The 25,310-nt window shown below is 46.2% G+C and overlaps 1 protein-coding gene across 1 annotated transcript in view; it reads left to right on the top strand.

The window, feature by feature from the left end:
- Positions 1–3,977: 3,977 nt before the first annotated feature.
- NGF (nerve growth factor) overlaps positions 3,978–25,310 on the top strand; it is a 56,290-nt gene continuing 34,957 nt past the window's right edge. The window contains exon 1 of the mRNA XM_077119790.1: positions 3,978–4,028. The gene's annotated coding sequence lies outside the window, so the exon portion shown is untranslated. The remainder of the gene's footprint in view (positions 4,029–25,310) is intronic.

Here is a 25,310-nt window from a genome sequence, read left to right on the forward strand (position 1 = left end):
CTGCTCAAGAAAGGGGCCAAGGATTTTGGATGGAGGGAGCTGAGAGTCAGAGGTGAGATAGAAACACAGATCTTGCCTAGTGCTTGTCCAGGTAGCCTGAAACAAGAACCTAGGTAGCACATAATGCACATAATGGATGCTCAAAAATGTCAGTGACTTGAGTGTGGATGAGAGATCAGGGCTGAGGCCATGGGCTGGAATCATGCAATTAGGAGGGGGTTCCTGGAACAGGGTACAGGCTTGGGAGGCACATGAGTTCACAGGGCAGAAGGAGAAATCAGAGAGGTAGACGGTAAGTACAGTTAGACGTCTTCAGAGGAAAGTGTTTGATAGAAGGTCATCAGCAGAGCCCAAGGCTGCAGAGAACTCAGCAAGGAGGTAGGTGACTGGCAATGTCAACTAAATTTGGGTAAACTAAGCAGGAGACCTGGTGTTTAACAGCAAGAGCTTCCGCCTCATAGGCCTGGGTTCAAATCTCTACTATGCCATTTGACCAGCCACAAGACCTGGATAAGTGACTCACCTCTTCAAGCTTCATCTTCCTTCCTACTGACAGAGCCTTTAAAATGTCTTGCCCAGTGCCTGCAATGAGGGAAGCACTCAATAAACGCTGCTGTTATTATATTGGTGGTGGTGGTGTTACTGCAACTGTGACCTTTAAGAAGACAATGTCAGTTAAGGCAGGGAGAAGGGAAGGGGAGGGGGGAGAAGATGGAAACCAGATTGCAGGAAGTTTAAGGGGAGCCAAAGAAACGGTGGGTGTAGATCACTTTCCTGAGGAATTTGGTGGTGAAAGGAAGTTGAGAAATCCAGTGGTTGGGCCAGCACTTTCTTAAAGAGAGAAAAGCCAAATGAATGTTTGCAAGTAAAAGGGAAGGAACCTGCAAAGATGGAGAAACAAGCTATCAGAGAGAGAGAGACAGGCAAATGCTGGGAGCAGATCCCAGGAGTAGACAGGGATGGGCCTCAGAGGTGAAGAGACCCAGGTTCTGGTACTTGGCTGAGTCCTTGTCTCGTCGTCCATAAATGAGGTAGCTGGATTTGGTCATCTCTGTGATCCTGTAACCATGTCATCGCGCTAAACATTATGAAATATTTCCTCTTCTGAAGTTTTTTTCTTCACTCTGATTAGAAGGCAGGGGAGTGGTGGTGGTGATGGTGGAGGGGGGACTTTGAAATGAGCTACCACTTCCTCCAGCAATTGGGAAGATATTTCTGTGTTTCACACATAGAGCAAGCAGATCCAAAGATTTCATCCTTGCTGGCAAATCACTGCTGAGCCTCTTGGTGTTTTAAATAGCATGTGCACTTTGTCCTGGCCTTCTGCAACAAAGCAATAGGCAAGAGCTTTATGCTGGGCTGAGGCTGCTGTTGACGAGGCACTCAATGGCTTCAGTCTTCTGAATCCTCAGAAATAACAACAATTACTGTATACGCCACAATCTGAGCTCCAAGTCAGCAAATCCATCAGCTGCTGGTTATTTTGATACCCTGGATAAAAGCTCTTTCGAGAAAATCTAGTACAGAAAAACGTTCTTTTCCTCTACTTGTCTGTACCATTCCTTCTGGTCGTTGCCCTCTCAGTTCTCTCTTTTTTTTTTTATTCCTATAAATGCAGCTAGCCCAGGCCTTAAAGTCCTTGTCACGATGACCCAAGAGAAGGGCATTTCATATGGGCTTTTCATGAAAGCTGAAAAGGCCAGAGAAGAGACACCTGGCTATAATCTCTGTGCCAAGGCCAGCCTGATCTGGAACCTGCTGAAAACAGATCCAGTGTTGTCTGACAGCCACAAATGACTCCGACTATTCCCAGATAAATGCTTCGACAAACATTTATTGAACACCTACTATGTGCTAGGCCTTGTGCTAACATCTGGGGAGACTGTGATAAATGTGGCCAAGGTCTAATAATCAAGCACCTCCCCCCATACCCTATATCTGTCTCATAGCACAGATCTGGCACATAGTAGGCCCCCAATAATCTTTGGAGTTATTGTTTGTTCTTTACGTGTCCTTATTTACTCAAGACCTTAAAGTTCAGGGACTGAAACAATGCTACTCAGGATGGAAAGGAGCTCTTACTAAACCAATGTGTGCCATAAGAATATGAGCAACAATTTGGGGGCTGGGACACTGAGACTTAGATTCTGCTCACATCATTTTGAATTTCCCTCTTACACACCACATGAAAAAGAACCACAAGTGCCCCAAATTCTTTTGTCCTTCTGGGTGATGCCACAAAGACACATGCAAAAAGCTCTGTATTCAACCCCAAATTCTTTGTTATTCTAAAATTTTCAACTTCATCTCTAAATTCTTGGACAGCTATTATGTAAAGCTTAAGGCGGATGCTTTCAAACAAGTTTATACTTGATATGATTGATGAACAAATTTGTTCTATTGCCTGGAAATTTCTTTGTTTAATTGACCATGATAAATTTTCTAATGGAGCAATCTGATTGTGATGCTACTTCTGCAGACAGGGCCATTTACGGTGTTCCCTGGCCTCTTGCCCTTGCCTCCAAAGTATGTTGATCCACTAGCCAGTATTTGAACAAATCACAAGTGGACAAGCTTTTGCGGGGAAATAAGGGGGGTCACACCCAAACTAAAGCTGACTCTTAATTCTAGGGCTTTCTTCCTTTTCATCCTTCTCAGAGCATGCCTAATATGCATGGACTTAAAAGTGAAAACAGAAGTACAGATCTCGAATCTGTATGTATTAAGGGGGTTGGAAGCACCCAGGCAGGTCCCCACCTCACTCAAATGCTGTCCACTGCAAGTTAAGGACCACCCTCGAATTCATAACAGGAGCCCCTGTGCCTGGCTAAGTTCCCACGCCCTGAGGGTGGTCTTCAGCTGAATTGTGGTGTCATGGCTTTCTAGAACAGTTACTACTAATCATGCACGTTTGGTGAAAACTTGACTTTAGGGGTCTTTCTCCATCACTAGCTTTAACTTGGATGTTGAGAACAGGTGGGGCAGAAAGACAGGCATCAGCCACGGAAACTCCCCTGGTAGGATGTGAATTCAGGGAACTCAGAAATAGTAAAGGGCAGGCCGGGAGATACCATCTCATTTAGGATCCTGCAAGTGGGGTAACAGAGGTTTCCGCTAGGGCATGCGGTGGGGCAGAAGACTCTATCTAGGCCAGTTTGGGGCCGCACATCTTGCAAAACTGATGAAAGCTGGGGGCCCTTTTCCCAGTAAAATGTACAGACCTCACATGAACATAGAGATTTGCCTACAGATTTCAGAGGGGTCAGGGTCCTCCCTGAAGCCCACAGAATCCAGGGCTGTCAATCAAGGTCTAGGGCCTAGGTCCTGACTCTGAAGCTCTTTGCCTCTTATTCCTTCCCTACTGGCTGGGGCTGGGTCTTCTAGCTGGTTCCTGCTCTCGGAGCTGCCGTCCTCCCTCAGGGCAGAGGAACCCAGGCACCTGCACCTGCAGCTCCCCTGGCTGCTCGCCTGTCCAGGGTGACCAGAGGTGTCACGGATGAAGAGTGCTCGGACTACTTAGGGTGCAGCCCATTCCTGGGGCGAGGGCAGCAAGAGCAGATCCCGGAGACGCTGGAGGCAGGCAACGCGCCGTAGTGGGGGGAGGGCAGGGAGGTGAGGTGAGCACCGGGCAACCTCGCCCAGTCCCAGTCTGTCGGCCCATTCGCGTCCCGGGCCTGCACCCCTACCTTGTGTCGCACAAAAACGCTGTCCCTGCCTGGCGCACCAGGCTCCTCTGACCCCCGTCCCGAGCGTTTCCCTTTGACCTTTGTTGGTTTGGACCCTTCGCTCTCTGGGTCCCGCCGGCCCTGCTGGGGGCGATCGATCTCCAGCCCCCAAGACCCCTGCCGCGGGGTGCCTCTGCCCAGCCAGAGCAGGTGCGGGGCTGGGGGGTGGGGGGTGGGGAGGGAGGGGGCCAGGATTTGGAGCGGGTGTGACTCAGGACCCAGGGAGGAGGGGCTAAGAATTGAAAGAGCAGCTCGGCGCTCCGACACAGCAGAGAGCGCTGGGAGCCTGAGGGGAGCACAGCGGTGAGTCAAGCTGCCCCGAGCCGAGCCGGGAGAGGGGCGCAGCGCGGGCTCGGGGTGCGGTTTGGGGTGGCTGGGCGATTCGGGAGGGTATGCATGGCTCCTGGTCGGGTGAGATCTCCGGGTACCTCCGAGGCTGTCCCGGGTGAGGTGCAGACCCGGAGGAGTGTCCCGAGTGGGTGCGGGGGCGCGGGACCCTCGGCGGGCGGGTCCGGGGAACAGCGTGCTCTCTGGTCCGCAGAGGTCCCAGTCCCCGCTTGGCCCGAAATCCGGAAGGCACCCCTGGAGCGTGCAGAAGCCACTGGGCCGTGCCAGGGACAGGTTCGAGGGCTAGAAGGGGACAGCGCGCAAGTGAGGGAGAGTGAATACGTGTGGAAGGGAGAGGATGCGCGCGGGCTGCAAGCGCGCCGGGGCGGGAGGAGTGGTGGTCTGCTCCTCGGAGAGAGAGTGCGGAGCGCGCGCGGGTCGGGGTGCGCGCCAAGTCTGGAAAGTGCCACGCTGCTTCCAGGTGAGGGGGCGAGCGGGACCCAGCGCGTCAGCTCTGCTGCCGGGAATGGAGCAGAGGTCCTAGGGCTCCTCCGCGCGTCGCAGGCCGACTAGGGTCCCGAGCGAGGGCGCGGGGTGTTGACACAGAACTCCATGAGTGGGGTCCGGCGCGCTAGAGATCTCCGCAGACCTGCGCTGGTGTTGCCCAGGTTAAGGTCGGCAAGGCTCTGCCGTCCCACTTAGGTCATACGCCTCACTCCCGGCTGTCTGCTGCCAGGTGTGTGAAGAAGCTGGCATGGAGCGGTGGGGCGGCGTCTTGGGTCTGGGCCGCGAGGATCCAGAAGAGGGAAAGAAAGGACTCAGGGGTCAGGGAGCTGCATCTCTGAGCCAATGTAAACAAGCTGCTTAGCTCCGTTTGATTACGACTTTCCTTCTTTAACAAAATCTCTGCAATTCTTATGGAAGGTGTTTTCTACTCGAACTTTCTCTTCTCTTGTGACTTGAGGGATTAAAAAAGAGCTTGCTTGCTAGGCTGGTTTTTCCAAGTTGTTCCAGGTTGGAAGTTGTAACAGTTTGAAGGATGATTTATGGGTGTTTCATGCATTAAAGTGTATTACAGCAAAGCCTTTTGGGTGCTGTGGGTATTAAGGAAAACTGAGTGCACGTTCCCAGCTGGAAACCAAAATAGTGCCCTCCTCGGTGTCCCTGCCCCATTTGTCATCTGAGGCCAATGAAAATCCTAGAGAAAAGGCACTTGATTAATTGTCCTGGCTCCATCCTCTGGGCACACCCACTACCAGCCTGGCCGCCTCCTCCCCCAGTGCATGCATCGCCAGCTGCATTCTGCAAATTCAGAAATGTTAGTGGAGAGCCCACCAGTGACTTCTCTTCCAGATCTGATCAGCTATTCTTCAAAGTCTTGAAGCTGTCAGTCAGGACTGCTGGCTGGAGGGGAATATTTTCTCCTTCTCAAGGCAGTGCAAGCACTGCAGCAACAGTTGGCCTCCACCGGTTCTTCTCGCCCAGTGTTCACAGTTTCCTTCTGAGTGTCTGAAATGTTGTCTCTCTGAAGAGTTAAGGAAGCAAGGCTGCATTAGACATCTGATGGGTCTCTTCTGTTGAATAAATTATATGCCAACCTGGCAACCCGAATGTCGAACAGAGATGGGCAGTGTTCCCAGAGACTCAGAGGAGAATAGTAGACTGGGGCGTGGGAGTGGTCTGGAGGCTGAGACTGACCCTGTCCACACCAACTCGCAGAAGAAATGAGTGTCCCTCAGCCCTCAAGGGTGGCTGCAGGGGGATGGGATTAATTTTGCACTGTACCAGATCCCTCCCCCTCACTTCACCCAACATTTTTATGCAGGTGGAAAAATGGCAGCCTTGAAGGGAAAAATAGTGTTAGGAGACACCACAAATCAGAAACTAAGGTCTGGGACAGGCAGTGGGGCATGGGAACATATGTTTTGATAAAACTGTAAAAATACCTCTGGTGATTTTATAACCAGCTACTGGCACCACTGCCTTCCCTGGGCAAGCTGTCTTATTCCTAAAGCAGCCCAGCCTGCCAGAGGATTGGAGAACTGAGCCCACACTCCTGCCAGTGTCGATGACCCTTTCCCTACCCTTAGCCCTTAGTGAGGTTCCCACTTTCCCTACTGCCTGCCGACAGCTACCCTGCCTCCAGGGCCAGCAGGACCAGGGGCTGAAGCTGTGGGCTTCCATTCTCTCCCATCAAGAAATCTCTGCCTTCGCCAGGAAGGGGCCCCAGCTGCCGACATCAGCAGGGAGAGTAGGGCAGGGCAGGGCAGGGCTGGAGCCTGAGGGAAGTTTCTCATCATTACTGAGATTAAACTGATGAGAAAACCACACAAATTTGCTTTCCAATGCGTGGTGAGCACTGCGGCACGTTTATGGAATGCCCTATTGCAGCAACAACTGTCCTGGATCCTCAGAGAAACTACAAGGGAAGTACAAGAGATGCAAGTCCCAGATCTCCAAGCAGACGTGGGTGCCAAAACAGGAACCAAGGCCCAGCCATTTACCCTTTCCTGGCAAGAACGTACAAGGATTTTGGAGTCCAGAGCAGGCCACGGTGATCCTTGCTGGCAGCTAATATTCTTGCTGCTCTCAGGAGGCAGTGGAAGGTTTACTGAAGGCTTGCATAAAATCTCTGGATATCTCTGAGCAAACACCCTCTGTTCCCAGAGGGTTTCTTTTCCTTTGACTAGAACCTCTGATCTTGCAAACCATCAACTAGCCTATCAGCTTTCAGGCTGAGTTGGTCCTGAGGAATTAGTTCTTTGGTGGTCCAGTTTCACAGAACAGCATGTGGGGGCATCAAGCAAATAAAGAGGAATGCGAGGCCCTTCCTAAACCCATTTCCAGGGACCTCTCTTCGTGACAGTGGGAAAACAGTTAAGATCCTAACTCCAAATAGTGGTGAGACCAAGAGATCCTGAGGCAAGCATGCAGCTGGGGCAACTGAGGTTTGGAAGTAGTTAGCCTTTCAGTTGGGTGTGCACAAACCTGGAAAGGCCACTATTTGAGCTAAGGAAGACAGACCTTCAGCTGCAAAGTTTAGCCAAAACCAGAAGAATATTGAAAACATACAATTAAGAAGAATTTCTCATGCTTCAGGGGGTTTTCTTCAGCATTCAGTGAGCTCCTTTACAGGTTTTAAAGGCATTTCTATAATCTGTTGGCCTCAGACTATGACAGTAGGAATCAAACTGAAACATTGAGATGATCTCTTGATATTTTTTTCCCAAACTTTGGGTAGATTTGCTGTGGTAGTTTTCTTAGTTGTAGTGAAAGGAGCTTTGTGACCTTGAGCAAGTCGCCAAACTTCTCAGACTTCACTTTCCCAAACTGTAAAACAAGTATATGAGATTAGTGGTATTTCACAATAGGGTTCGTGGCATTTGGGGACAATTCTTGGTTGTGAGACTGAAATGCACAATGCAGGAAGTTCAGTACCCCTGCCCTGCCTACTGCATGCCCAAAGTCACGGCGACAACCAAAATTGCCCCAGATGCAGCCAAATGCTTATTAAAGGAACATAAATGCTGCCAGTTGAGAACTCCTCCGGAATTATCAATAAGGGCCTTTCTTCCAGGTCCTACGACCGGGGCATCTATTATGCAGTCATTGAATTGTGGCTTCAGAAGTCCAGCCCTGGGCTTCATCCTCTTAAAGCCAGCATGTGGGACTCCAGGACGCCATTGGCAGGAACCTCAGGACTCTGGTCCAGCCAGGTGTCAGCCTTTTGCCTTTTGCCGGTGGAGTATGCCTCAAATGACCCACATGAAAAGCAAACCAGAAAGGATGGGAGGAAGGGGCAGAGGTATTAGAGCATAGCAGCTTCCTTCTCTGCCATATGCTATTAAAAACACAGGCAGACTGCCTGCCCCAGGGTGTGCATAGAACCAGGGGTGAAACCTTCTCTCCTTTACTAAACAGATCACACTCTGGCATCAGGAGGTCCCTTTCCTGAATGCAGGAACAAGGAAGCAGAACCGTCCCCATCACTGACAGCATTTAATGTAGCATAAGTATTTGATACCAAATTAATACAACTGTGCCCAAGCTATGAGAATAAATGAGAATCAATAATTTAACATTTGAGTAGGGGAAAAATAAAGGTAGGCTAGCCATGCTACATTTGGAGAGATGGTGCTTGTAGCATTGGGTTTACTCTCAAGTAGACGCTTACCTTATCTTCACCTCTGCCCCACGTTCTCACTAGAAAACAAAAGAAAGAACCATTTGTTTATTTGTAGTACAAAGATCTAAAATGTATAATATCTTTGGAGCATATTATAGGAACACCTACTTGCTACTCACTCCCAAGTCATTACTAGCAAGAGAGAAAAAGTGACCATAGCACCAGCGTTGGTAGAGTTTGGAGCTGAATCCTAAAGAGGAAACAAACAAAAGAAAAGATGCAGGAGATTTCAAAGTTTGAAATCTCTTCTGCACTAGTTAAAATGTACTTTCAAAATTATTGCTTTTTCCTTTTTTGTGTATATCTTTCACAAAAAATTAAAATATGAAAAAAGTAAATTCTGCACATGACAGTACCCCTTAGGGGGTGTACATTTTAATTGTTGTGAATTTAATTAAAAGGAAATGGCCTAAATTTAAAAAAAAGAAAAAAAAAGGATGCAGGAGAGTTTAGGGGACTCCCAAATGAAGTTGGCCTGATGATAAGAGCCATTGGGCGGGACTAGCAAATGCTTTTTGAATTGCCCAATAGTCTGGCCAATCTCTTTCATGTACAGGAAAGTCTTTTTATTAATAGTAGTATTAGTCAGAGTCAGACACACAGGATTTTCCTGAAAATTTACCATGGGACAAAGAAGGTTGAGTTGCTTTGGCACTGCCTGAGGTCCTTTCTGCAGGTGAGAACTGGAAGTGGAGTGACCTGGTATGAGGTCAATGGCAATGAATGGCCCAAGCTTCACACAGTAGCTACCCCATGTCAAGGGCAATTACAATTCACTCTACTGGAATAGTTTCCCATTAACCACAAAACATTTGCTAGCTTGTATAGTTGGGCTGATTTTCTCATTTCCTCTGGCTGTTCCTTCAGTATCTGGGATTAGTAGTTTATCATCTCCCCCTGCGTGTAAACCTCTTGTGCTGTTCCTAAGTGAGCCCAGGCAAGTAGCTGTGTGGAAGCTGCACGAGCTTAGCCCTTGCACAGGTTGTGTGTGGAGTTGAGGATGGGGGTAGGATCCCATCTTCAGCCCCTGATCCCCTTGGATATGAGATGTGAAGTGACCTGCATTTCTCACTTGTCCAGTCTTGTGAAATGTTATCCCATTTTTGGACCTGAGTAGACCTTGCTCAGAGGTCAGTAGACTGAGGTATCATGTCATCACTATAGCCATGTGGTAAGCCCCTAGAGTGCAGGGGAGATACCAAGAAAGGCAGGTTCCCTTCGGGTTGTGATTTCAAAGAAAGGAGAAGCCATTCTGGGCTCTAGCTGCATGGAGGATGCTAGGCAGTAGAAGAGCAGAGAGGAAGGAGATGGGCACTCCAGCCAGGAGAGAACCTCTGGAGAAGAGATGTGATCAGGTTCCCCAAGCAGATGGTTTGGGCTAGAATAGCAGGTCCCTAAAGCAAACAGTCAGAAAAAGGCTGTCAGGCTATGGCCTGGGTCCCCGTTTCTAAATCCTATAGGCTTTGGAGGTTCACATCGGAGCTCTATGATTTAATGACTGTACCTAAATTTCCACATCTGTAAAATGAAGACAACAGTAGTACCTGTGTCGGGCTTGGCATGCATCCGATGGGATGTTGTGAGTAAAGCATCAGCACAGTCCGAGCACATAGCCAGGTATTTAACAAACATTATTCCTTCCTTCACATTCTCCCTTGATAGATCTGATCTTGCATTTTCACTACAGGTAGGACAGTAATCTTCTTTGCATTTTTAAAATGTTTCTCTGTTTATAAAGCTTTGTTGCATTGGAAGGAGGAATCTTTCTGGGAGTGCTGAAGTCTTCCCTCAGAATTTATTTACCTCCCTTTGAATCTTCTGTAATTAACATTCTCCTTTTGATAGAACTTTAACCAAACATTTCATCTTCTGAATTACCTTTGCCTCATTATATCCAGGTAAAATGAGATTCATACATACTTCTCTTGTAATTTTCTTTCAGAAGCAAACTTGTCCTCGGATTTTTATTTCAGAAATCTTATACTGTGCTCTCTAAATAAGGCATTTCTGGAAAATGGCCATTTTTCACTGGTTCTTTAAGAGTTCTTTGGTTCCTTACCCTACATAACACCTACCCCACGTCTTGAAGATTTGGGGCATCTTAACAAGCGTACACAAGAAGGAAGGAAGAGGCAGTCAGTGTTACAGCAGCAGAGCGAGGGTGGCTAAGCAGACATTGCTAAACTGGATGTCACCTGAGGTTAAAGGAGGGCCAGTCCCCAACCCAAAGGAAAGAAAGGCCCATGGAATATCAGGCCACTGGCTAGATTTTTTTTTCTCTCATCGGTATTTATTAATATACTAACTGGGGCGGGAGGGGGGGCTAGGCATTATCGGGGAGTCGATAAATATAAGTCACGATCCTACCCCAAGGAACTCACCCCAGAGTCCCAAACTCACATGCCTTCAGAGGCTCATCAGATGATGGCCATGCGGTAAGACTGTAGGAATTTGGGGACTGCAGAAACTAGAGAGGGCACAAAAGGGGACAGGCACTGGCCAGCTAGTGCTTTGCAGGATGTGGCCAATGTGACCAGGTCTTCCACCTTTTCAGGAAAGGCTGGAACTTTGGATTTGAATGTGCAATTTCTCTGTTTTCAAAATAGCCCTACGGATAGAACAAAACCTGTCTGCAGGCATTTTTATCTTCTCACCCAGATTATCACGCTAAGGGCAGTTGAGAGCAGTATTAAAATAGAAACTAGCTGAAGAGACGCTAATTGTGTGGCTGTAGAGCTCCCAGAAGGGGAAGGGCTGCAGGGTGCAGAGGCCTGCAAGGAGGTTGAGTGAAGAAGGGGGACTCCTGGGAGCCGGTAGGATTTTATGAAAGAAGCCCCCGCACCAAATGAGCCAGAGCTGGCTTCAGATCCTAGTTCACTTCTTATTAACTGTATAACCACATTACCTAACCCCTCTGAGCCTCAGTTTCCTCCTCTGTAGAAGGGGAGAGTGATGCTAATGTCAAAGGGCAGATAAAATGCCAGAGAGTCTTTAGCACAGAGCCTGGAATGTAGCAAGTACCCACTAAAAACCCAGGGACAGAAATAGAAAGAACCTGCTCTGAGTTTTGCAGCTAGTTACTTCTTAAGGAATTGGGCCTCCTCATTTTTTTCTACCCCAGGAGAAGCACAGAAGGTGCAAATTATTTTTCTCCTCTCCTGCGTTCTCCCTGCTTTGCCTCCCAGCCCCCAGGTGCTCGCCCACTTGCCCTCTGCCAGAATCCCACCCTTTAAAAACCTGACCCAGCCCACAGCGGAAAAACTACAACCCTGCTCAGTAAGAATGAGAAGTGCTCTGGGAGGCTGTATAGACACGCACGGCAAATATTCAAGGAATTCTTAGGAATAAAAAAAAAGAAATTGTAAATCTGGATTTTTTGCATGAGGCCATCCCAGGAACATGTTTTCTCAATTAGCGTGCACATTGCTTGGAGTGAAGTCACCAGGCCGCTGCTCATCAGGACCCACTCATGCCGAGCCACCTGATCTGGACCTCACGTTCCATGACTTAAATCTGATCTAACTATCCCGGCCGCTGTTCCTAGCTATGGAAGCAAAACCATCTCACCATCCCAAACTGGGGTGGAGACCCGTTCCCCTGAAAGGCCAGCGAATTTCAGATCCTGCATGGACTCTTTCTCAAAAATGGAGAAAGATGCCACCACCCTCCACGGTGGACTGACTAGATCCCCTGCAACCCCTTTGATGGTGACTGCACATTGCACCATCAGAACAGATGAGTTCTTAGTTCTGAAAGCAGAGAAAATAGTTTCTTCTGTAATTGGCAAACTCAGAGCATGAGACAAACATCGGTTTTGCAAAAGCATGTATCAACTGCTTAAAATATTACCAGTCGGTGCCTGAGATCAGTGATTATGTTTTCTGGATGGTTTCCTGGACTGACTCTTTTCCAAGCGAACAGTTCTGTCAGATACTTGTGATTTTTGAAATAGTTTATTAACGATGCCCCCTCGCCAGAGGGATGGTTCAGAGTGCATAGCATGCTTCAGAAGCATAGGTGATGCCCACTTTGTAAGAGGAGCAAGCAAACAGTTGAAAAACATTTTAAATCAACTGCCATAAAATAGAGGAAAGGAAAATGTTTTTTCACAGTACAAGTTGAGATCCATTGGGGGGGTGTGAAGTCAATTGAGTGATAAAACTCTCTCTCATTAATAGAAGAGAATACGGTAAAAAAAATTTTTTTTAATTACAAAATGAATGTGTATTGCATGTACCAAGGGTAAGTGATGTTTCATGAAACTTTTGTTCAGTAATATACATGTGTACACGTATGTATATGTAAACTGGCCCAGGATGGAAAAGTTTTGTTTTGTTTTGTTTTGTTTGACTATGACTCATGGCCAAAAATCTTTGAAAGCTACTGGTATAGAAGACAGCATCATTATAAAAGGAAATAGCTCAGAAAATGGACAAACTTGGGATTAAATCTCAGCTCAGTCATTTCTAGTTGTGTTATCTTGGGTAACTTAAGTTCTCTAAGCATCAGTGTCTTCAGCCTAAGGCGAGACTAATAACTCCCTCATTGCGCTGTTGGTAGGTGAAGTGAAGAAGGATGGCTAAGGTACCTGGTACTGTGCCTGCAAACAAGTTGCCCTCTGTAAGTGAGAGCTGCTATCTTCATCTTTCTTCTCCTCCTCTTCCTCTTCCCCCCCTCCGGGACTTCCTCCTCCTTCTCCTTCTCATTTTACCTCCTCCTTCCGTCCTCTACCTCTTCTCTCTCTCCTCCTTTTTGTCCTCTCCTGCCTCCTCCTCTGTTATCTTCTTCATTACTATGCATCCACATCAGAGCAAATGACTGCCCTAGAAGTTTTTATCCCCGAGGTCCAGTAAAGCAGCAGCGACAATCATATTTTGTCTTTGCCCCCAACTTTCTATGCCATCTTTCACCCGTTTTGAACTTGCAGATCCATCTTTCCGTGAGATTGTTCCCACAGGCGTGACGATGACTGATTGTCCAAGGGACACAAGACATGCTTCTTTCTGTTCTGGGGAGCCGTGGAGAGTCGTCAGGGCCTTTCCTGACCTTGGCATCAGGATAAGTGCTTGGGTCCGAATGTGGACGCAGTGGCTGCGGAACGAGCTTCTGTTCCTACAAATCACATCTTTCCCCCTCAGTATATTTTTACAAGGCCAACAGGGCTGAGATACCATTAAGGTGTTGACATTGTCAAACTTCTAAAGTTCCTGCCCAGAACTGAGAGCTTAACATTTTCTCATGAGTGAGGCCCCAGACTGCCCCAGAAGTGGAGACTTCATGTCTTTCTCCTGGTGTAAAAGCTTAGAGGCCCTTAATTTTGACAATGGAGCTGACGCTTTGGTGAACGAGACCTTAATCCTAATTCCAGCCCTCGCCTCCACCTGGAATCTGTCCCTGACCCAGCCCTTCTCTTCCAGCTGGGGATCCAGGAAAGAATAACGCACCCCAAGGTTTGACTTCGGGGCCACAATGGTGGCAGATCCCAATTTTCTTGAGAGCCTGCCTAATGTAACCCCTGAAGACAAGTTAGTGATGACAAATTGCTTGCCTCTTGGTTCACATGGAAACAGAACCTTTTTCCTGCTCTCTTCTCTAGTTCCCTTTGCTCCCTCGGGGCTCCTTCCAACTCTCTTCTCATAAAGTGCCCTTCCACGGGGCCCCATTTTCACCACTAAGACTCAAAAAGAATGATTAGTGACATCTCAACTGTGAATGCCTGTCTCGACCAAAGATTTAAGGCTCCTTACTAGGCAGTTAAAATCTCTGTCCCTGTGAGGTGCAGAGCGGTGGGGCAAAAGGAGAGAAAATGGACCTGGTTCCAGAGATCATTTTCATCTCTGTCGTGGTATCCCCCATTCCCTTTCACCGCTCCTTCCAGTATTCCCTGTAAAAATTAAGGTCACCAGGCTAGCTGCACATTTGAAAAAACATTTACAACAGAAGAGAGAAGTTTGTCACATCATGCCCAGCCCCAACTCTGAAGCAGGTGGATTATACTGACCCACTCATGGGAGAGTTTGCGTGGACTGCAAGCCAGCAAAGAGGACGTTTAAAATTATCACAGTTGCATCTGTTTTTCAGGAGAAAGCAATTATTGACTTACTTTTTCTGTGTCCCCAAAGAGGGGAGAAAAACACCTATTTTTACCCTTTCTGAAATTCATGATAACAAATGGAATCAATTGTTTCAGAACATGACACACCATGAAGAGCGTTCGTTATGTAGAAAACAAATTACCTTTCTTTTCATCCAGATTCAGGAGTGTTGTGTCTGTCATTCCACTGGGGAAGGGAGAACAATTATAGCTTTTTTTTTTTCATTTTTATTCTTGAAGAGGTCAAATTCCAAAAACTAACTTTATATTTCATACCCACGTGTCAGCATGTCTGTAGCTTGGAAAGGAAAGAAAATATGATGGGGGTGGGTTTTTTTAAGTGTTGTGAATTTTTCCAAAAAAGAGAGAGGAACATGTCAGATACTAGAGGGCTTAATAAAGCAAGAAATATGTTTCAAAGTTTCTTTTTCAAGTATCTTTATGATTAAGTCTTAAACAAAAAGGTAATTTTAAATTGGCATGCTGTACAAAATGTCCATCTTCTATTCATTTTAATTTCTTAAATGATTATGGTCTGTTAGAGAATTCTGACTGGCAACACTCATTCTTGGGAGAATTCCACAAATCTGTCTGTAGCTTATTTCTTTTATGGATTTGGAAAGTTTTTACGTAAGAAAGAAAAATGGTTAGGTCAGGTATAGATTATTTCAATTCAGTAAATACTGATATTCAGGAGATGAGTTTTCTTCCTGGCTCAGTCTCTCACTAGCCGTGTAACTTGACAAGCCACAGAATTTATCTAAGCCTGTTTCTTTTCTTTTTTAAAAAAGATTTTTTAGTGGTAACATGTATATAACATCAAATTTGCCATTTTAAAGTAAAATTCAGTGGCATTAATTACCTTTACAATGTTGTGATACCGGCACCACTTTCCATTACTAAAGCATTTCCATCACCCCAAACAGAAACTCTGTACCCTTTAAGTAGTAACTCCCCATTTCCCCACTCCCGGGGGTGGGGGGGGGGGACTTTCTGTCTCTCTGAATTTGTCTATTCTAGATATTTCATATAAGTGCAGTCATACAATATCTGTCCTTTTCCATCTGGCTTATTTCACTTAATATAATTAAGTTTCATCCATATTGTATCGTGTATTGGAACTCCATTCCTTTTTACAGCTGAATCATATTTCATTGTATGTATGTATGACACTGCTTATCCATTCATCTGATGGGTGGTTTCCACCTTTTGCCTCTTGTGAACTGTGCTGCTACAAACACTGGCATACAAGTATCTGTTTGACTTCCTGCTTTCAGTCCTGTGAGCTATATCAGCAAGGCCCATCATTAACTGCTAGACCACATCATTAAGCCTCCGTTCCTTTATCTGTAAAATGAGAACACTATTGTCCTACCTACCCTATAGGGCTGTTGATTTGCATATCAAATGTTGACTAATAGATGGGAAAATACCTTGTAAAGGATCCTCAAATGTAGCTATTAGTGGTGAAATGTGTAAAGCCCTGGACAAGGACTGGGGAACTCCAGATGCAAGTGCTAGCTGTGCCCTTTAGATGGGTGAGGGGTCTTAACAGTCACTTGCCCTAGGTGAGTGGTCCTAGTACCAGCCTGTCCATCCCAACAGCTGCAGCAGATATGGAAGCATATCTCCTGTAAGCTTGATGGGAGTGTTGGAGTAGAGGCCTGTGCAGGCACCAAGCAGGACTCTCTGAGGCAGAGGCCCAAGGGTACTGTGGAAAAAGCAGGAACTTGGAACCTGGCTTCCAATCCCCCAGGTAGGGCTTAAAACACATGCAATTGAGGACAAGTTTTCCTGAAGATCCTCTCCCTGATTTTTAGTTTCCTCCGCTGTAAAATGAGACTAATAGCATTTACTTTTTAGTGCTATTGTGAGGATTAAGCAAGGTGATTTTTGCTAACCCATTTGGTTGCCCAAAACATGGTAACAGTAGTGGCTGTTGTCCCGAGAAACATAACTGAATGTCTGGGAGCTCACCAACCACTTGGCCACCTGGCCAAGGAAGTCTAAAGTGGGATGTAACTAGGGTGCCAGGATGCCTTGAGGACACAAAGCTCTCCCAGTGTCCCCTCAACCACACTGGTCTTTCTTTTCAGTCTCTCATAGGTTTCTACTTCTCCTCCTGCTCTCTACATATTGGAGCACCCTGAAGGTCAGGCCAAGATCCTCTTTCTTTCCTGAATCACTCTCTTCCTAGATGACCTCATCCTCCCGAGACATTAAATATGATTTACACTTTCTTAATGTCCATTTTCAATCTGGACCTCATACATTCTGCTGCCTACAGTCATGTCCCCTTGGATGTCTAATGGACTTCTCAAATTTAGGATTTTTGACTCCCAGACGACTTGTCTCCAAGTCTTATTTCTTTGTACCCCATTTTAGGTGATGATATCAACATGCTTTCACTTGCTTAGACTCCAAATCTAGAACTCACCCTTGATTCTACCGTCCTCCCTAGCTATCATATCCAATCCACCGGCACATCTATTTGGCTTCACCCTCAAAATATATTCTGAATCTAATTGCTTTTCACAATCCCCATCACTGCCACGTTCATCTAAGCCACTATCTTCTTTCACCTTGACTACCACAGGAGCCTCTTTGCAGGTCTCTGTTCTTCTACTCTGTTCCACCACACCCTTTTAACCCAACAGCAGCCAGAGTGCCCTTTTAAAAATGTACATCATGTCATGTTTATTTCCCAGCCCTCACCCCTCCAGTGGTTTTCCATTACAATGGGAATAAAATCCATATTTTTGTCATGGTCTTATTTCAGTGTTCCTCAAGTAGGGTGAATTTGCCTCCCAGTGGGTATCTGGAGACATTTTTGTTATCACAAGTGGGAGGGGGATGTGCTACTGGCATCTAATAGTTAGAGACCAGGGGATGCTGCTGAATGTCCTTCAATGCACAGGACAATCCCCAACAACAAAGAATTATCTGGCTCAGTATGTCTGTAGCGCTGGGGTGGAGAATCCTGCCAGCTATGTTTTGCACCTAGACTCTGTCTTTCTGAATTCTTAGGTCGCTATCCCCAGTTGGCTGCTATGCTGGGCAGCCACACTGACCTTCTTGTTATACCTTCAACACACCGAATTTGCTTCTATCTCAGGGCCATTAGCATATGCTATTCTCTCTATCTAGGATACTCCAACCCACAGATCTTGACATCATTTGATTTTACTCAACAGTTAGTTCCACTCAGATGTCAACTGTGGATCACCCTGAAGTATCTATCCCCCTGTCCACCAATCCTTGCCACCATATCTTCAATCCCCTTACCCTACTTTATTTCACAGTGCTTAAGTATGGTATTTATTTGTTTTCTTGTTCATTATCTGTCTTGTCATAGGATTGAGAACAGGAACTTTGTTGTTTTCATCATTAGATTATCATATAATAGGTGCTCAATAAATATTTGTGGAATGAATGAATGAGAAGTATGGCACAGACATGGATTACTGTCAAAGCTTAGGAAAGGAAGATGTGGGATCCAGCATTTTGGGGAAGGCTTCCTGGGGGAGGTGTGGTATGGGCTGCGTTACCAGTTTCTAGAGTTCCCACCCCTCCAGATAAGCTAGTTGGCCTTGAAACAGAGCAGGGCTTTTGAGCCTTGGCTCCCTCTCAAGTATTTATGTACATGGTACAGACCTCCGATGGGTTAGAGCCAGGTGCAGACTTTAATATGTGAAAGAATAGAGAACAAAGCTAACAGATTCCAGAGAGGAGTCAGGAGAAATGAAGGGGAGAGAAACAGGACCAGAAAGAGGAAATTTCAGATTAGGGGGAAGGGAGGAACCTGGGAAGAAAGCACAACCATCTCCAGAGGGAAATCTCTGGATTAGGTCTAAGGGTAGTTCGGGAGTATGAAGAAGGATTTCATACTTCTGAAAGTATGAGACCTGGGTAATAGAAAGGTGAATGAGGGGTAAAGTCAAACCTATCATGCATCCAAGCAGAGACTGTGTCCTTATGATGCACTGACCTGTATGGAGTTGGTACTGCATGAGATCATTAGGAAAAGCATGATTCCAGGATAGTCTTGATTCTAATGACTCTGATCCATCATCACACATTGGATCCTTGCTTCGGTTGAAGGAGTAGTCACCACTTTAGGTGAGGAGTGGCAGTGTCTGCACCCTCCATTCAGGTCAGCCCCTGTGCTTTCTCACAATGACAATACTGAGATCAAGTAGTTGAGGCAGGTGGGGTGAGGGGAGACAGACTGAGTGGCCCAGGTCATGGCTCATATTTCCAAGGACCCAGGATTTCAGGGGGAGCCCCAGGCCTTGGGTATATGGATCATGTAGTCTCCCGTGCCAGGGATGCTAGTTCTAGGAGGACGGTGGACCATCAGGCAGGGTATGTGCTCACAGAACCACCCCCGGCACTTACTCATAACTCAGTTTCATTTTGCTGCCTGGATACTTCTGAATAGATGATTGCATGAGATTGACCAGCCAACACCTCATTTTATTAGTCTGTTGAAGTAGGCCTAACATAACACACCTCAGATGTGAACAGCTTACTCTGACCTACCAGAAATGAAAATTTACAAGGTCTGAAGAGTGATATAATGGTGATGAAATTCAGATGTGTTGGACTACCCTAATGTCTAATTTTGATCTGACTCAGTCCATAGAAATAAGGATTTTCCCGCTGACGTCATCACAGAGCAGCTGGGGCTGTGTGCCTTGAAGGGAGGGCTAACGCGATGAGATTGGCCATCACACATCCCGGAAGCTGGCAGTCCCTCAGTGCTGCCTCAGAGAGCTGCTGGCATGCCACGTTGACTTTTAGACCACAAAATCTGCCTGCCGATCTGTCATGCAGCCTCTTTCAATCATTAGGTCTCCCCTTCTTGGTACCCAGGGATTTGAAGCTCTCACACTTCTACTTCATCAAAGTGCGATCTCCAAACCTGCATGCATACTAAGAAATGCATGGCTGATAAAAGCTCAGACTGATGCTTCTCCCATAGGCAAAGGTTTTTAATGGCCACAAAGTTCTCTTGGGTAGGAGGCAGTGAATCACTCAGACAGTGGAGCAAGAAAAAGGCTGGCCTTGGTGCTTCCCCCTTGCTAACTGTGTGACCTTATAATAAATTATATAAACCCTCACTGACCCTCAGTTTCCTCAACTGTAAAATAGGAACAACTGCAATCTCTCCCTCAGTTTCCTAACTGCAAAAGAGGGACAATAACAATCCCCCCTTCAGAGTAGTGATTAAGTGAAATAATATATGTGACACTTAGCACGGTGTTTGGCACAGAAAAGCTGTTCAATGAATGGCAGCTAGCCACATATTATTATATATCTTGGAAAGTAAAATTCCAGACATCAACCAATGACTCATGGAAATATTTGGGAGTATGAGGTCTTCATAAAGTGAGAGGGGAAATGGGAGAAGAGTTTAAAACACACGGCAGAAATTCCTTATACAAGATATGCAGAAGTTCAAGTTAGGGTGTCAGTAACTTATGGCTCATTTAGAGTTAAGCCTCAGTTAAGCCATTGGTAAAATAGGGGCAAAAACAGGGTTGCTGTGAGGATTATGTTTAATAGTGCTTACAAAGTGGCTAGCATAGCACCAGGTATACTCAAAAATGTCTCACTTCCTTGTTGTCATTACAAGCTGTTTGCCCCATGCTAGCTCCTCTGGCATCTCATTACTCAGCTGAAGCTTCTAAGAGACAGATCTGGCCTGCGTCCCTAAGGCATATTCCAGAATTTAGGCCAGGGCAGGACACCTCCCTCCCCTCAAGGGTTTGTTCCTTTCATAGAACATTTACAACCTGTGTTACAGTCACTCTCACAGCTTTCTGGGGACCACTCCTTGCTGACTCCAGGTGACTTTGTCACATGTAAAGGCAGTGTCATGCTATGCAAGACAGGGGAACAGCCCCTTTCCTTTCCTGCCACAGGCCTGGATGTGGTCCCTGACTCTCAGCACTTAATCATGAAAGCAAAGGAGCCATGTGCCCTAAAACAAATTTATTCAGCAACCAACAAAGGGCATAGGTGCCCAAGACTTAGCTTTTACCTTTGGCCCTCCCATAAAATATTAGACTGGGATGGAAAATAAATTCCAGAGACAAAGGTACTCTAGCTCCCTTGGAGTCTGGGAGAAATAAACATAGGGTTGTCTCATTTATGATCAAAAGTACAATTTATAAAATGTATTAAATGTCTTGAAGATGCTTCTGCCCATGTGCTCAAAATCAAAATGGTACAACTTTTTGGTCTCACCAAAATTGGCAATTAGAAGTAATTCTTCCTACTTTATAGTAATTCTTACTACAAAGGTGATGTCTATCTTAAAACTAATTGTTAAGCAGGTATTATTCAGTACTTGCTGTGTACGCTGCACTGTTCTGGGTTTCAAGGGGATGTGGGGAAACTTAAGAGTTAACACCTTCCCACAAGGGACTTATAATCTAATTCGCATTTGTTATTTCAAGTTTAATTCCAAGGAAGAATTGAGCCTTTAGGGAAAAGAAGCCCTGGGATGAATCTTCCACGATGGGGCTGGCTGTCAGATGGATTCTCTGTGATCCTTGGCCATGAACATGAAAAGGAAATGAAAATATTTTATTAGAAGACTTTCTTCTCCCCTTCCTCATGTTCCTGTCATCTGTCCCCGACATCCCCTCCCAAAAGACACAAATCCATACACACCGCACAGAATCTTAAAGTTAAAGGATCATGAGAAATCATCCAGTCCCTTTTTATAAATGGGGAGCAGGGAAGGGAGAGAGGAGAGCTAGTTGATGAAGTGTCTTATCTAAAATCACAGGGTTAATATCAGAGCCCAGATCAGATCTCAGTTTATTTCTTTCTTTCTTTTATCAACCATTTATTGAACACCAACTTTGTGCCACGAGCTTTGTGCTAGGTGCAGGTGATTCAATGATAGACAAAAGCTATGCAATGATAGACAAAAGCTTCTTTGGTGGAACTTACAGTTTGTCAGGAAGGTGTGCCAAAGAGTTACCTCTGGAGGACCACTTTTGTTGCTCAGATGTGGCCTCACTCTCTCTAAGCTCAATTGTGCAAGTGAAATCTTTGCCCTCTCCCCTACATGGAACATGATATCCAAGGATAAATGTCTCCCTCGTGGCATAGGAGAGGACTCCCAAGGACGAGTCTGGCCCTGGCACCATGGGATCAACAATGCCATCCAGACCAAAAGGAGGAAAAGAAGTGTAACAAATAAGGTATCAGTGGCTGACAGAATTCAAATAGAGTCGAGAGGCTACTCTGCAGGTTGCTCTTAAGCAAGCTGCAGTTAGACATTGCTACATATCATAACTTGCCAATCCCCAACCAAAACTGTTCCAGTCAATCCTAAAGAACACTTTGGGCAATTCATAGGGTTCTACAAAGGTTCCATGCAGTAGGGTAACTTTCCAAAACCAGATAAGTCCTAAAACCTAGAGGGACCAGCCTTTCCTGAACATCAGCTAACTCTATCTCCTGACCCCTTATTATTGAAAGCCCTTCCAGCATGAAAATGTAGAATCAGCATAGCCCAAATGCCCCTGAAGAGTGGGAGAAAGCTCAGAGATGATAATGGAGTTATACAGAGAAGTGAGGGTTTAACAAACGAGTATGGTTGTTGAATCATTATGTTTTAGTCTCCAGTATCTTACAGCAACTAGGAGTAGAAACCTAAAATTGTGGAATTATAACCCATACCAAACTCTGAAGTCTGTTCTCCAACTAATTAGAGTGCTTTGAAATTTATTGCTTTTTTTGTATATATGTTATTTTTCACAGAAAAGAAAGAAAAAGTTGTTGATAAAAAAATATATATATATATATTCCTTCTAGCTTCCAATGTTCTGGAGCAGCTAGAAGGGAAAATCTAGACTAGTCAGGAAGACAGTCCATAATCAATAATCACAAATAAATGGGAAATTTCCACTCTGATAAACGCCATGAGCAAGAGTACATGTGCTGTTAAAGGGTGTGTATTTGGAGGCAGGGAAGTGTCCCTGAAGGGAGGCACAATTCATCTGACAGCTGAATGACAGCTAGAAAAAGGAGAAGGAGGGAAGCTCCAAAGATAAAGGGAAGTCCCTTCTTCACCACCCACCCTGGAGAACTATCAGGCAATGGTATGCTAGAGCCAGCTCAAACTCGTCCCACCGTGAGTTTTTCTTCTCAACTTCAAGGCTCAAGTGAGGGCCTGCTGGTAACCTGAAATCAGCCATGCTGGGAATATTAAAAACCCAGAAATCAGTAGCTGCTACAAATCAGGACTTCCTCCAGCCCCACCTTGGGAGAGCCATCTACCATCGCACCGCAGTTTTCAGATATCCCTTCTGCTTCCTGGCTGTGGGTAATACAAACAAGCCCTTGAAACTAGTCTCCTCTGTGACTCTACCAAGTGTCCCTTCTCAAGAAGGCACAGTCAACAAGAGGCCCGAGTCTTTGGGGCTGTTTATTTCAGACACGGGGCCATCTGGCGTCTCCAGGGATCCAGTACATCCCAGTGGGTTAATGGCCAGCAGCTAAGAAAGAGCCCATTTTTGTGGTCTTCGTCACCCCCTTGCCATCTAATGATATTTATCAACCACCCACTCCAGTCCGGCTTTGTATGAGACACTTGGCCAGGCAAATCTCAAGCTAGGCTTTGACCCCTCAGGAATTTGAGGGCTGGCTGAGGCTGCTAGGCTGACATTGTTCTTCCTTAATAAAACTCAGCCTGCTCGGGGCACAAGAACCCGAGCCTGGAAGCCCAGCTGAGGTCATTAGTTAGGAGGTAGCACCACTGCTGTTTTTCACAGTCTGTCTCTAGGCACAGAAAGCACCAGGTGAGCTGGAGTTAAGGCTCACAATAGATGCATTTGGTCAAGTTTTAAAAACAACTGATCCTGCTACACTTGCCTCACCATGTCCACCCCCCGGTCTCTGAAGAGACTTGCCAGAAGGAAAAATGAGTTTTGAATTTTTATAAAGACTGGCAGGAGATAAGGATGGGCAGCTAGTCTCCAGGTGGGAATCTGGCAGGGGAGACAACCTTGTTCCTAAGGCGTTTGCATGTATGTGTGTTTATCTATGTGCACATGTGTGTGTGTGTGCAGTGTGTGTTGTGCATAAAGAATATAGACAGAAAGAAACAATGGCTGGGCAGGGTGCAAGGGTGCAGATGAGGCAGTTAGGCAGGACTGTCAAATGGAGAATCTTGAAGGAGAAAACCAACCATAAGTTGGGAAAAGAAGGGGGACATCCTTGATGGACTGAATTTCTTCCCCCCATCTCCGGTCATCTCTCAGCCCTTAGAGGGAGCTAATGTCTTGCATACTTGGTCCCTATTGCAAAAGGCACCCCCTTTGCTGTTGGAAGTGCAACCATTTAGTGTCTTGACCTCTATAGTCTAGACATGAAAGCTGGATGAAACCAACTAGACTCCTATCCAGTGTTCTCAATCAGTTTCAAACATGAACAGGCAGAGTATAATTGGAGGAGTCCTGCAAAACCACCAAAAACTGTCTTCCATGGCCCCACTATAGGCACCACTGCTTGGGCTGATGGTGATTCTCCAGGAGGCTTCCTAGAGGTGAGGAAGAACTGAGGGTGATCAGGATGGCATTGCCAACCACCGACATCTAGTCTCAGACTATCACCTCTTGGTTTATCAAGCTGCACACTATAGGGCAGAGGGAGAGGTTCTAAAGAGGGTTGGGAGGACAGGACCCAGCAGGTGGCCTGCCAGGATGGTGGAGGAGGAGGTGGTGGAGGAACGGGTTGCTGTTGGAAGGTTCCTGTATATGTAGAGTTCAGAGAACACAACAAAGGAGAGGGGGCTGGCTGGACATCACAGACGATAGAGAGGGGGAGGTCAGCACAGGGCAAGCCACTCAGATAACTCAGACTGAGGATGGATGGACATGAAGACGGTCCTCGGCTGCCCTGCAGAGATGTTGTAACTCCCCTTCCCCACGTGTACTCTAATGATGGCCTGGTAGGCATAGTTCCAATTCTGTTCCTTTTCCTGACACTGCCTTGGAACCTGTGGCTATATTCCACCGACCCACTGTGAGTCAGAGAGCTGGTGTGGAAGGAGAAGCTCTGTCCAGTCATCAGCAAAGGGCTGAATGGGGGCTCTGCACACCAAATCACCCCCCTGGCATGGAGTGCCATCTGCCCCAGGAAAGGGAACCTATTTCTAATGCACACCAAGGCCCCATCTAGCTTAGCCATAACCGTCATCCTGGGAAGCCCCATGGAGCCCTGAAAGGGAGGCCCTGAGAAAGGACAAAACCCCAGGACAGCGGGGTGACAAGAGGGGCAGCCTTAGGAGAGGGAAGGAGAAGGTCCATGTTACCTCCTAGAGCATGTCGCCTGCAGCCTGCACGAGGTGCTCAGTCTACTCTGCTGAAAAGCATGTGGACTGAAGATGAAGCGATGTTTTTCTTACTAACATTGAAATAATTAATTTGTTTATGTTATTATACTCGTTGTCTAAATATTGTTAAATAAACCATCTCTATTGCTGATAATTATCCAACATTATAGTAAACATGGGCCTCCTGCCAGCAGCAGGGGTGTATTTCCAGTTACTGTAGCGAGCCCTCCACTGTTTATGTTGCTGCCACATAATCCCCTGACGGCCGTCCCTGGAGTGTGGCCGGCGCAGTGATAACTCCTTATCATTCCCAGGTGAACAGCGCTCGGATAAAGAGCAAATTATTCTCCGTGGTCAGATCTCCAAATACGTGGGTGACAAACACAGTGGCATTGTTTCCTTGAGCGACTTGTTTTCCATATGTGGGAGGAATTCCAGACTTGAGAATTCTGTACCCAGACTTTATAGATTTCTTTTTTTTCTAATCGAGACAGCACAACTAATGATAAAGAACAATACCAGCCTGGCTTCCAAGCTCCAAAAGACTCTGGGCCAAAACTTGACCTCCAAAGGGATGGGACAGAGTCCAACAGAAACTACTGTCAAGCCGACCACAAGCTC

Source organism: Tamandua tetradactyla, chromosome 11, assembly GCF_023851605.1.
Source record: "Tamandua tetradactyla isolate mTamTet1 chromosome 11, mTamTet1.pri, whole genome shotgun sequence".
Classification (NCBI taxonomy): Eukaryota; Metazoa; Chordata; class Mammalia; order Pilosa; family Myrmecophagidae; genus Tamandua; species Tamandua tetradactyla.